Source organism: Capsicum annuum, chromosome 3, assembly GCF_002878395.1.
Source record: "Capsicum annuum cultivar UCD-10X-F1 chromosome 3, UCD10Xv1.1, whole genome shotgun sequence".
NCBI lineage: Eukaryota > Viridiplantae > Streptophyta > Magnoliopsida > Solanales > Solanaceae > Capsicum > Capsicum annuum.
The window spans coordinates 142,249,853-142,260,143 of NC_061113.1; the positions used below are offsets into that span (position 1 = coordinate 142,249,853).

The following is a 10,291-nucleotide window of genomic DNA, read 5'->3' on the forward strand; positions in this document are numbered from 1 at the left end:
TAAGTCACAGCTATGGTAATGTGGAGTAGTTGGAGTATATTGTAGTTAAAATTTGACCCTAGGAATTGTCATAGGATCTTACAAGTTATAAGGTCAATAATATAGGAACCCCAAGTGTTTGTCCAGTTTATGAGAGGATGATACAAGTCGTATGTAGATGTGACGAGTCATAAGATACAACTCATATGTTAACCAGTGTAAGTAGTCCTTGTTAATGCCAAGCTTATGAGTTTCTAGGCCAAGTCATAACTTTAACTTATGAGTCGTAAGTTCACTCATAATGACTGGTAGTCAAATTTCTATAAGTTTAGTTAAGGGACCTTTTGGTCTTTCTCCATCTTATAACTCTCAACCCATGACTTATACCCCAAGAGAGGCATTATTTTTCTCTATATTTTAGTCAATTAACAATATCTTTTCTCCTCTTATCTTCAAGATCAACAAGATTAGGATTTCTCTCACCAAGTCATCTCCCAAGTCTCCAAGACTAAGTCAACTTCACAAGTCAAGCAATTCCAGGTATGTGGGGTTTTGAACAAGGTTAATCTTCCATCCTTGTGCCCATAAAGCATGATTTTTAAGTTTAATTTACATGTTTTAGATTTGGGTCCATTCCTAAAATTCTCATATATTGAAGTATAACCTTATCTTATGATTTAAATATTAAAGATGCATAAAGGTTATATTTATTCATGTTTTAAACTTTAAGATTGATATTGTGATTTTAATTTTATTACCTTGATTTGGATTCTGATGAAAGATTTCTATATAAGTATTGAACCAGATATTTTGTTATAAGTTCTATGAAAGAAAGTAAGAGTTTTAAGATTTAAGAATAAGTATTAAGTTTACATGAAAGTATATGCTTTTAATCTTCATTAATATGTAATATAGCATGATTCAAGAAAGCTTGATCCTTTGATCTAAAGATAAGGCATGAAATCTACAAGTGTTTAGCTTAATTATGATTTATAATAAAGAAAAGCATAACTGGTTTTCTGTCTATAAACCCTTATACTATTTTAGGATGGATTTATTAAGTATGAGCATATACGTATTCTGGTAGTAGTATTTAGCACTGAGATGGGAATGTGGATGAGTTTATCCTAGATTCCTGGAAACTATGAGCCACTGTAGGTTTAAGTCCCAATATAGGTTAAAGTTAAGTGATCACTTAAGGTTCTATTCCAATGGAAAGGGTAGAACAACTCTCCCCAATGTGGGTAAGATGTTGGACTCCATGATAGCTCAGATACTTTGTCATTTGTAAGAATCTCCCATAAGAAAGAATAAAATTAGAGGTTTTAGCAACTAAGTGTTATGGCTCACTAAACTTATTCATATGCTTCATTATCCAATTTTTATGATCTTCTAGTCTTTAGTTCTATTCAAGTCCAAGGTGAGTTATTTATGCTTAGAATGCATCATTTGAAAGTGTTCATATATATTCAATTCCTCTTTTACTTACACATTCACCCCCCATATACTTAGTACATTCTAGAAGTATTGACCCGCATATATGTCTATGTGCTACATTATCTTATAATGTCTATTTTGGTGTTCGTCTCTAATAGTATAATTTATCACAGGCATTATCTCTTTCTACCTAAATTTTGGTGAGTCCTCACAGTTTAAGGACCCAGTTTATCAAACTCATATTTATTGTTCAAAGTTATTTTAGATCTATCAGCACTATTTATATTTAAGTCAGTTGGGGTCTGTACTAATAGCTCTCTAGTTAGCAGTAGAGGTTTGTCAAACTCTGTACGTTCTTTGTACAAATATTTTGTTTAAGGCTTCCAAAGTTAAAGATTTATATTAAAATATAGAATTGTTTACCTTCAATCTATGTATGTTAGTTCACTTTTTATGTGATCTCTATGTTTAACAGATATCATGGGTTGGCTTAAGGCTATTCATTGTCCTAAGTACGATGTGATGTCCAGGGGGTGATCTAGGGCATTACAAACTTGGTATCAGAGCAGAAGATTTTAAAGAGTCCTAGGGAGTCAGATTAGTGTGTTACGTAGAGTCTTGATCCTGAATGTAAAGTATGCCACATTTATGAGCAAGAGGCTGTGAAACGAGTTAGGAATCATCCTTTCTTTCAAGAACTATCATTCTAGAAGTTATCTCAATCTGTCCTAATTTATGATTTCATGTGACAGAATATGCCTCCTCACTAAGCTGACATATGCAGAAATGGTGATCAACCTCCACTTCACGCAAACCCTCTGAATGAGAATATTTCTCATGGTCAATTTTGAGTTGCCTTTCAAGCATTGGCATAAGCTGTGAATGTTTATGTTTAGGGAAACCAACAAGTAGCAATCCCACTTCAAAAAAATAGTAACTTAGCTACAACCATAATTTGGGACTTTATGAGTATGAATCAACCTGAATTCTATGGGTAAAAGTAGAAAGAGGATCCTTAACTCTTTATTGATAAGGTGAGAAAGATTACTCAGATTATGCATGTTACTGAAGAGTAAATGTAGACCTGGCATTCTATAGGCTGAAGGTTATTTCTTATGATTAGGTCACTATGTGGAAGGATGGTCGGGGTGAGAATAAAGCTTCTATAAGCTGGCAGGTATTTGAGAGTACTTGTATGGATAGGTTCTTTCCTCATAAGATGAGGAAGGATAAAGTAGACAAGTTCATAAACCTGAGGAAGGGCTCTATAATAGTAAAGGAGTATTGCCTTAAGTTCACGCAGTTAGTAAAGTATGCCCCAGAGTTCTTATCTGACTTTAGAGCTCATATGAGTAAGTTTATTACCGAGGTGTATGATTTGGTGGTTAAGGAGTGTAGTACTAACATGCTAATTGGAAACATGGATATTTCTCAGTTGATGACTCATGCCCAACAGATTAAGGAAGAAAAGTTGAAGGAAAGAGTAAAGAGAAATAAGATAGCTAGGACTGGACAGTTTGAGTATAGCCAGCCATGGTCGGGACGGATAAGCCATTCATAGTTTTAGGTTCATTCATCAGTGCCTGTACCATCTTCATCTAGTTCTCCTACACCCAATACTAGGCAAGAGCAGTGGGGAAAGACTTTAAATTCTAGGTCTCAGAATAGTATGGTCACAGGATGATGGGCAAAGTGTGAAAGGACCTATCTGGGTGAATGCATGATGGGCAAAAGGGGTTACTATGGTTTTGGTAAGATAGGCCACAGGATCAAAGAGTGTCTATATGCTAAGTAGAAAGGTATAGATTCTCATCCTCAGACTCAGGATACTAATCCAGCAACTCAGCCGGATCACCAGTTCCCCCACAGGGCACATCATCCAGTACCCATGGTGGTTAGTGCCGAATTTAGTTTAAGGCTTTACCATCCTATCAGGAGTTAGAGAGTCCTCCATATGTTATCACCGATATGATTTATGACTTTCACCTTGATGTATATGTGTTGTTAAACCCAAATCAAATCTTTTTTATGTAACTTTATTGGTCATTATAAATTTTTGGATAGGTCCTGAAAATCTCCCCAAGCCCTTCTCAGTTTCTACCCTAGTGGGTGAATCAGTTATTTATAGGCGAGTCTATAGGAAGTACCCTATTACCTTTCTCCATAATATCATACTAGTGGACTTAATAGAGTAAGAGATGATAGATTTCAATGTTATTCTGGATATGGATTGGTTCTATTCATGCTATGCATCAAGAGATTGGTGCACCGGTGTAGTGAAGTTTCAGTTTCCTAATGGGGAAATATTTTAATAGGAGGGTAGTTCTATATTTTTCAAAGGCCAATTCATATCTTATCTTAAGGCTAGGTAGTTAATATCAAATGGACGTATCTACCATTTAGTTAGAGTTAAAGATACCAAGTTTGAAGCCCAAACAGTTCAATCAGTTTGTGTAGTCAGTGAGTTTCCTAAGGTTTTCCACAAAGATCTATAGGGGTCCTACCGAATAGAGAAATAGAGTTTGGTATTGATCTTCTTCCTGATATTCAGCCCATCTCTATCCCTCCATATCACATGGCTCCGGATGAACTAAAAAGGTTAAAAGACTAGCTTATGGATCTATTAGATAAGGGTTTCATAGACCCAGTGTTTCTCCATGGAGTGTTTTAGTCCTTTTAGTGCACAAGAAAGATGGCTCTCTCTGAATATGTATAGATTATAGATATCTAAACAAGGTTAACATCAAGAATAGGTATTCCATTACTAGGATCGATGATTTGTTCGATCATTAGTAGCTCTACCAAAGAGGTTAGACATATTCATAGTGTATTATGATTCTTTCAGAGTTGGGCTAGGTTTAGTATTGATACAAAATATGAGAGTGATAGCCTATGCCTCCAGGCAACTTGAGGATCATGAAAAGAACTACCCAACTCACAAGTTAGAGTTAGCTGTCATGGTATTTGACTTAAAAATTTTAAGGGACTACCTCTATTATGTTAATATTGATGTTTTCACTGACCATAAGAGCCTTTAGTATGTATTTTCTCTACAGGAGCTGATCTTTGTGAAAAAAGGTAGATGAAGTTATTGGAAGATTATCATATGAGTGTACTCTATCATTCAGGTAAGGCTAGCGTGGTGGCAAATGCACTGAGTAGGTTTTCTATGGGTAGTGTGTCATATGTGAAAGATGAAGAATGGGAATTGGCTAAAGAAGTGCATAGATTAGCCCATTTGGGAGTATGTTTGCTCAACATTGATAATAGGAAAATAGTAGTTCTAGAATGGTTCAAAATCATCTTTTGTAGTGGAAGTGAAGAAGAAGCAACATGACTATCCCATACTTAACCAAATATTGGAAGCAGTCCAGCAACAGAAGGTTGAGGTTTTCTCCCGATAGGGAGATGGTGTACTTTGCTATCAAGGTAGGCTTTGTGTTGCCAATGTAGAGGGTTAAGCGAAAGGATACTAGCCCAGGGTCATGGTTTAAAGTATTCTATTCATCTTGATGCTACCAAATGTACCGTGATTTGTGGAAAATTTATTTGTGGAGTGGTATTAATAAGGACATAGCAAAGTTTATGGCAAAGCATCCCAACTACCAGCAAGCTAAAGTTTAACAATAGCAACCAAGTGGTATGCTACAGAAGATCAGCATCCCTTCCTGGAAATGGGAAATAGTGAGTATGGATTTTATCACATGGTTTCCTCGTACAAGACGTAAGCATGATTCAATTTGGGTCATAGTAGATTGAATGACTAAATCAACCCATTTTCTACCTATCAAGACTTCAGATTATGCCAAGATGTCTGTTTATGAGTTACTAAGGTTTCATGGGATACGCTTGTCCATCATTACATATAGAGGCACGCAATTCACTTTATAGTTTTGGTGGTCATTTCAAAAAGGCCTAGGTGTAAAGGATAAGCTTTGTACCATTTTTCATCCACAGACCAATGGTCATGCTGAACGCATAATCTAGATATTGGAAAATATGCTGAGAACATGTGTTTTAGACTTTAAAGGAAGTTGGGATGACCATCTACCTTTAATTGAGTTTGCGTATAATAGTAGTTACTATCCCAGCATTCAGATGACTCTATTTGAAGAAATTTATAGGCGTAGGTGCATATAACCCATAGGATGGTTTGAGGTTGGTGAAGAAGCATTGATTGGGCCAGATTCTATTCTCGAAGCTATGGAAAAGGTTTAGTTTATTTGTGAAATATTGAAGACTGTTTATAGTCATCAAAACTTATATACAGATGTAAGCAGGAGAGAGCTTAAGTTTGAAGTGGGTGATTGGGTATTCTTGAAACTGTCACCTATGAAGGGAATAATGAGATTTGGAAAGAAATAGAAGCTTGGTCCTCAATTTGTTGGTCCATATGAGATAGTGAGGTGTATAGGAGAGGTGGCTTATAAGTTGGACCTTCTATTAGAATTAGTTGTGGTTCATCCAATTTTCAATGTTTCGATGCTTAAAAAGTTCATTAGAAATCCATCCTTGGTAGTTCCCCTAGAGAGTATTGGGGTCAAAGATAACTAGTCGTATGAGGAAATTCCTGTGGAGATACTTGATAGGCAGATTCAAAGGCTATGGAATAAGGAAGTAGAATCAGTAAAGGTTCTTTTGAGAAACCAATTAATTGAAGGGGCCACTTGGGAAGTTGAAGAAGACATGGTAGGCAATTATCCTCATCTCTTTTCTTCCAACTCACTTCCTACCAAAATAGTTATTTTCAGCCAAAACTCTTTCTCTTTAATTCTGTTTAAGTATTCTTAAGTTATATCTTACGTTGAGAATTATTGGATCCTTGTGATAGATAAAAGCTTGGTTGTAAGTTCGGTATAGAGGTGTTGATTCTTTTCCAAGTCCAAATTCTTGATGAATCACATTCGAGGATGAATATTTCTAGAGGGAAATATTGTAATACTCCATGTCTAAAACCCACTATGCAACTTATGACTCATCTCATTAAATCATATATACACATTATGAGTCATAAATTATAAGTTGTAGCTTTAGCAGTGTAGAGTAGTTGGAGTCTATTGTAGTAATGATTTGACCATGGAATCTTCATGGGATATTATGAGTCATATGAAGTGAAGTCTTAAGGTCAACAGTATAGGTCTCACAAGTCTCTGTCCAAGTTACAAGGGGACTATACAAGTCATATGAAGATGTGATAAGTCGTAAGATACGACTCATATGTTGACCAGTATGTGAAATCCTTGCCACTACCAAGCTTACGAGTTATTATTCCAAGTTGTAACTTCAACTTACGAGTCATAAGTTGACTCATAACGACTGGCGGTCGAATTTCTATAAGTTCAGTTAAGGGACCTTTTGATCTTTTTCCCTCTTAGAACTCCTAACCCATGACTTATAACCCAAGAGAGGCATTATTTTCCTCTATATTTTAGTTGATTAATAACATCTCTTTTCCTCCAATATTCAATAACAATGAGATTATGGTTTCTCTCACCAAGTCATCTCCCAAGTCTCAAATTTTAAGTCCTCTTCACAAGTCAAGCAATTCCAGGTATGTGAGGTTTTGAACAAGGTTAATCTTCCATCCTTGTTCCCAAAAACCATGATTTTTAAGTTGAATTTACATGTTTTACATTAGGGTTGATTCCTCAAATTCTCATATATTGACGTATAACTTTATCTTGTGATTTAAAGGTTAAAGATGTATAAAGGTTATATTTATTCATGCTTTAAACTTCAAGATTGATATTGTGATTTAAATTTCATTACCTTGATTTAGATTCTGGTGATGGATTTCTATATGGGTATTGAGATTGATATTTTTTTATTAGTGCTATGAAAGAAATTAAGAGTTTCATGATTTAAGAAGAAGTATTAAGTTTACAAGTAACTCTAAGTTTTTATGTTCCATTCAGATATAATATAGCATGGTTCAAGAAATTTTGATCCTTAGATCTAAAGATAAGACATGAAATCCATAAGTGTTCAGCTTGATTATGATTTAAAGTAAAGTGAAGCATGACTGGTTTTCAGTCTAGAAACCGTTATACTATTTTAAGGTAGATTTCTTAAGTATGCGCATATACGTATACTAGTAGTAGTATTTAGCACCGAGAAGAGAATGTGTATGAGCGTATCCTAAATTCCTGGATACTACGAGCCTTCATAGGTTTAAGTACCAATAGGGGTTAAGTTTAGTGATCACTTAAGTTAAGGTTCTATTCCAATGACAAGGATAGAACAGTTCTCCCCAATGTGGGTAAGACGTTGGACTCCATGGAAGTTCACATAGTTTATGTCGGTTGCAAGAATCTCCCTCAAGAAAGAATAAAAGTGGAGATTTTAGAAACTAAGTGTTATGGGTCATGATCTTAGGTGTCTATATATGTCCAATCACGAATATTCACCTATATTATGACTTGTTCTGAGAGCTAAATTATGCTATTTTGATAATAAGTGAGCTTTAATTGCATTTCATAGTTAATGAACATGATTAGTGTGTAGAGGGTTAAATTTTGATGGAATCAACTGTGATTGGATGCATAAAGGAGGTATGATGATAAGAGGCGCAATAAATGCATTGGAACATGGTTTGGGAAGAAAATAAGGAAAAGAAAAGCTCCATGAGACCCTTTCAGAAAGTCACTGCATTGCAGTGACATGATAATCACTAATGCTCTTGTTTTGAAGCCCACCACATCTCAGTAGAGGATCAATCGAGAAATGTCACAATCTAGTACCTCACCGCGATTCCACCGTATCGCAGTGAGGGTCAAATCCACATTTGTCACAAAATAGAATCTCATCGTGATTGCACTACATCATGATGGCAATGGTGATGGGAGGTTGTCGCGACACGGTAAGAGGAAAAATCATGTTTTTAGTGCAGCTATAAAAGAAAAAGTTCACTACAATTGGGACACTTTCAAAAGCATAGCAACATTGGAAAAAAAACAAAATTCTCTCTCATAGTGTTCTTAGAATTTTTTTTGAACTTCTTTACTTCAAGATTAATTCTTGATATGATTAATTACTTATTTTGGATGTTGAATTCAAACATGAGTGGATAAACACCCTTGTTCTGCGGTTGAGGCCAAGAAAATGATTACTCTTTGATGTTCTTTCTCGTATTTTCTTTTTGGAATATCATCTAGATTGTTCTTACTTTCTTGAGCTTACTATTATGATGAGTGGCCACCATTAGAATAAATCTATATTTCTACATGAATCTAGGAGAAGAATCGTACGATAGAACGAAGAAATTAAGGATCAAGGTTGTTATACTTTTATGAAATAAGGGGTTTAAATTAGCATCTCGGATAGGGATATGCCTAGAAGCTTTGCTTGATTCAATTCCAAGAAGATAATTTTATGAATCTAGATAAATTGTTGCATCTCTGTGGGAGTTGTAGTTTCAATATTTAGATAGATAGAATATTTGAGGCCAGGAGACAAAGATCGTGCTATAAACCTTGCAAATAAACAACCCGATAATCAACTAGACTACGATAAGAATAGAGATTTGTATGATTGTTCGAAATGCCTCAACCTGAAATTCTCATTATTACTGTTTAGAACCATTGCTTACTTTTCTATTGTCAGAAATTGTTATTTCTTATTTATTAATTTACATTTTTATTCACAACTTCACAATCATCTTTATATTTTACAACACTTAAGACCTTCTTAGCTAAAACTAAAATTGATTAAATTTCTAGTTGCTTAGTCCTCGTGGGAACAATATCTGACTGTCTAAGTCACTATATTATTTATATGAGCACGTGCACTTGTGTGTGCACTTGAACACAATAAGTTTTTGGCTCCGTTGCAGGGGACTAGTACAATTATTAATTTGCTAAATTTTTATGTCTTTTTTGCTAGTAAGTTTAAGTGTTTATGACTTGATCTTAGAAACTAACTTTTTGCAGGTTTAGCAGAATTCAGGACTGGGGAGGGATAAAGAGTTGGTAGAGCCTTTTTTAGAACCAGAACTAATATTTCAATAAAGGCGAAGAGCCCATTACCCCATCCAACAGGTTCAAATGGCTAAACAAAGAAATGATCCATTTGACCTAGTTGATCCAAATGTTAGAAATATTACAACTTCAGTTATTCCAGCTGCCCCTGCTCAACCATCTACTAGACTTATTCGTGAGGTGGAAATCCCACTCATGAACTATGTGACTAACAGTATTCGCTGGCCCGAGCCAGGTGTTCAATTTGAATTAAAATAGAATATAGTACAATTGTTAAATTTGGGTAGATAGTTTGCAATATTTTCTCATAAATACCCACAACAACACATATAGACCTTCTTGGAAATAAGCGATACTTATATTCCTATAGGGGTGAATACTAATTATGTCAGACTGACTCTTTTCCTATTTGCTTTAATTAAGAAAGAGAAGAAGTGGTTGCATACTGAAACACCACACTATATTACTTCTTGGAAAGATCTAGGTCGGAAGTTCCTTATTTGATTCATTCCATATGGAAAGACGGCACGTTTAAGAAGTGAGATTATGGGTTTTAGGAAGAAAGAAGGAGAGAATCTCTACCAAGCTTGGGAGATATTTAAATGTATGCTTAGAAATTTCCCTCACCATCATTAGTCTAATGATGTACTTGTTCATACTTTCATTAAGGGATTAGAGCCGAATACTAAGATTCTCTTGGATTCCGCAACAGGTAGGCAAGTTCTTAAGAAGACTTATGACAAATTGTACACATTGCTAAATCAGATTTCACAAGGGAATCCTGAATGGCATGCTGACTCAAGGAGTGCTCCTAAAAAGGTTGCAGGGTTATTAGATGTGGACCTATTTATTGCATTATCAGCTTAGATCGCAACAATGCAAAATCACAGTCTTACTCA

The 10,291-nt window shown here is 35.2% G+C and overlaps 1 non-coding gene across 1 annotated transcript; it reads right to left on the bottom strand.

Annotated features, from left to right (window-relative positions):
* Nucleotides 1–9,920: 9,920 nt before the first annotated feature.
* Nucleotides 9,921–10,027, bottom strand: LOC124897352. The gene has a single exon (XR_007054074.1). It is a non-coding gene; the product is annotated as a small nucleolar RNA R71 (small nucleolar RNA).
* Nucleotides 10,028–10,291: the final 264 nt, after the last annotated feature.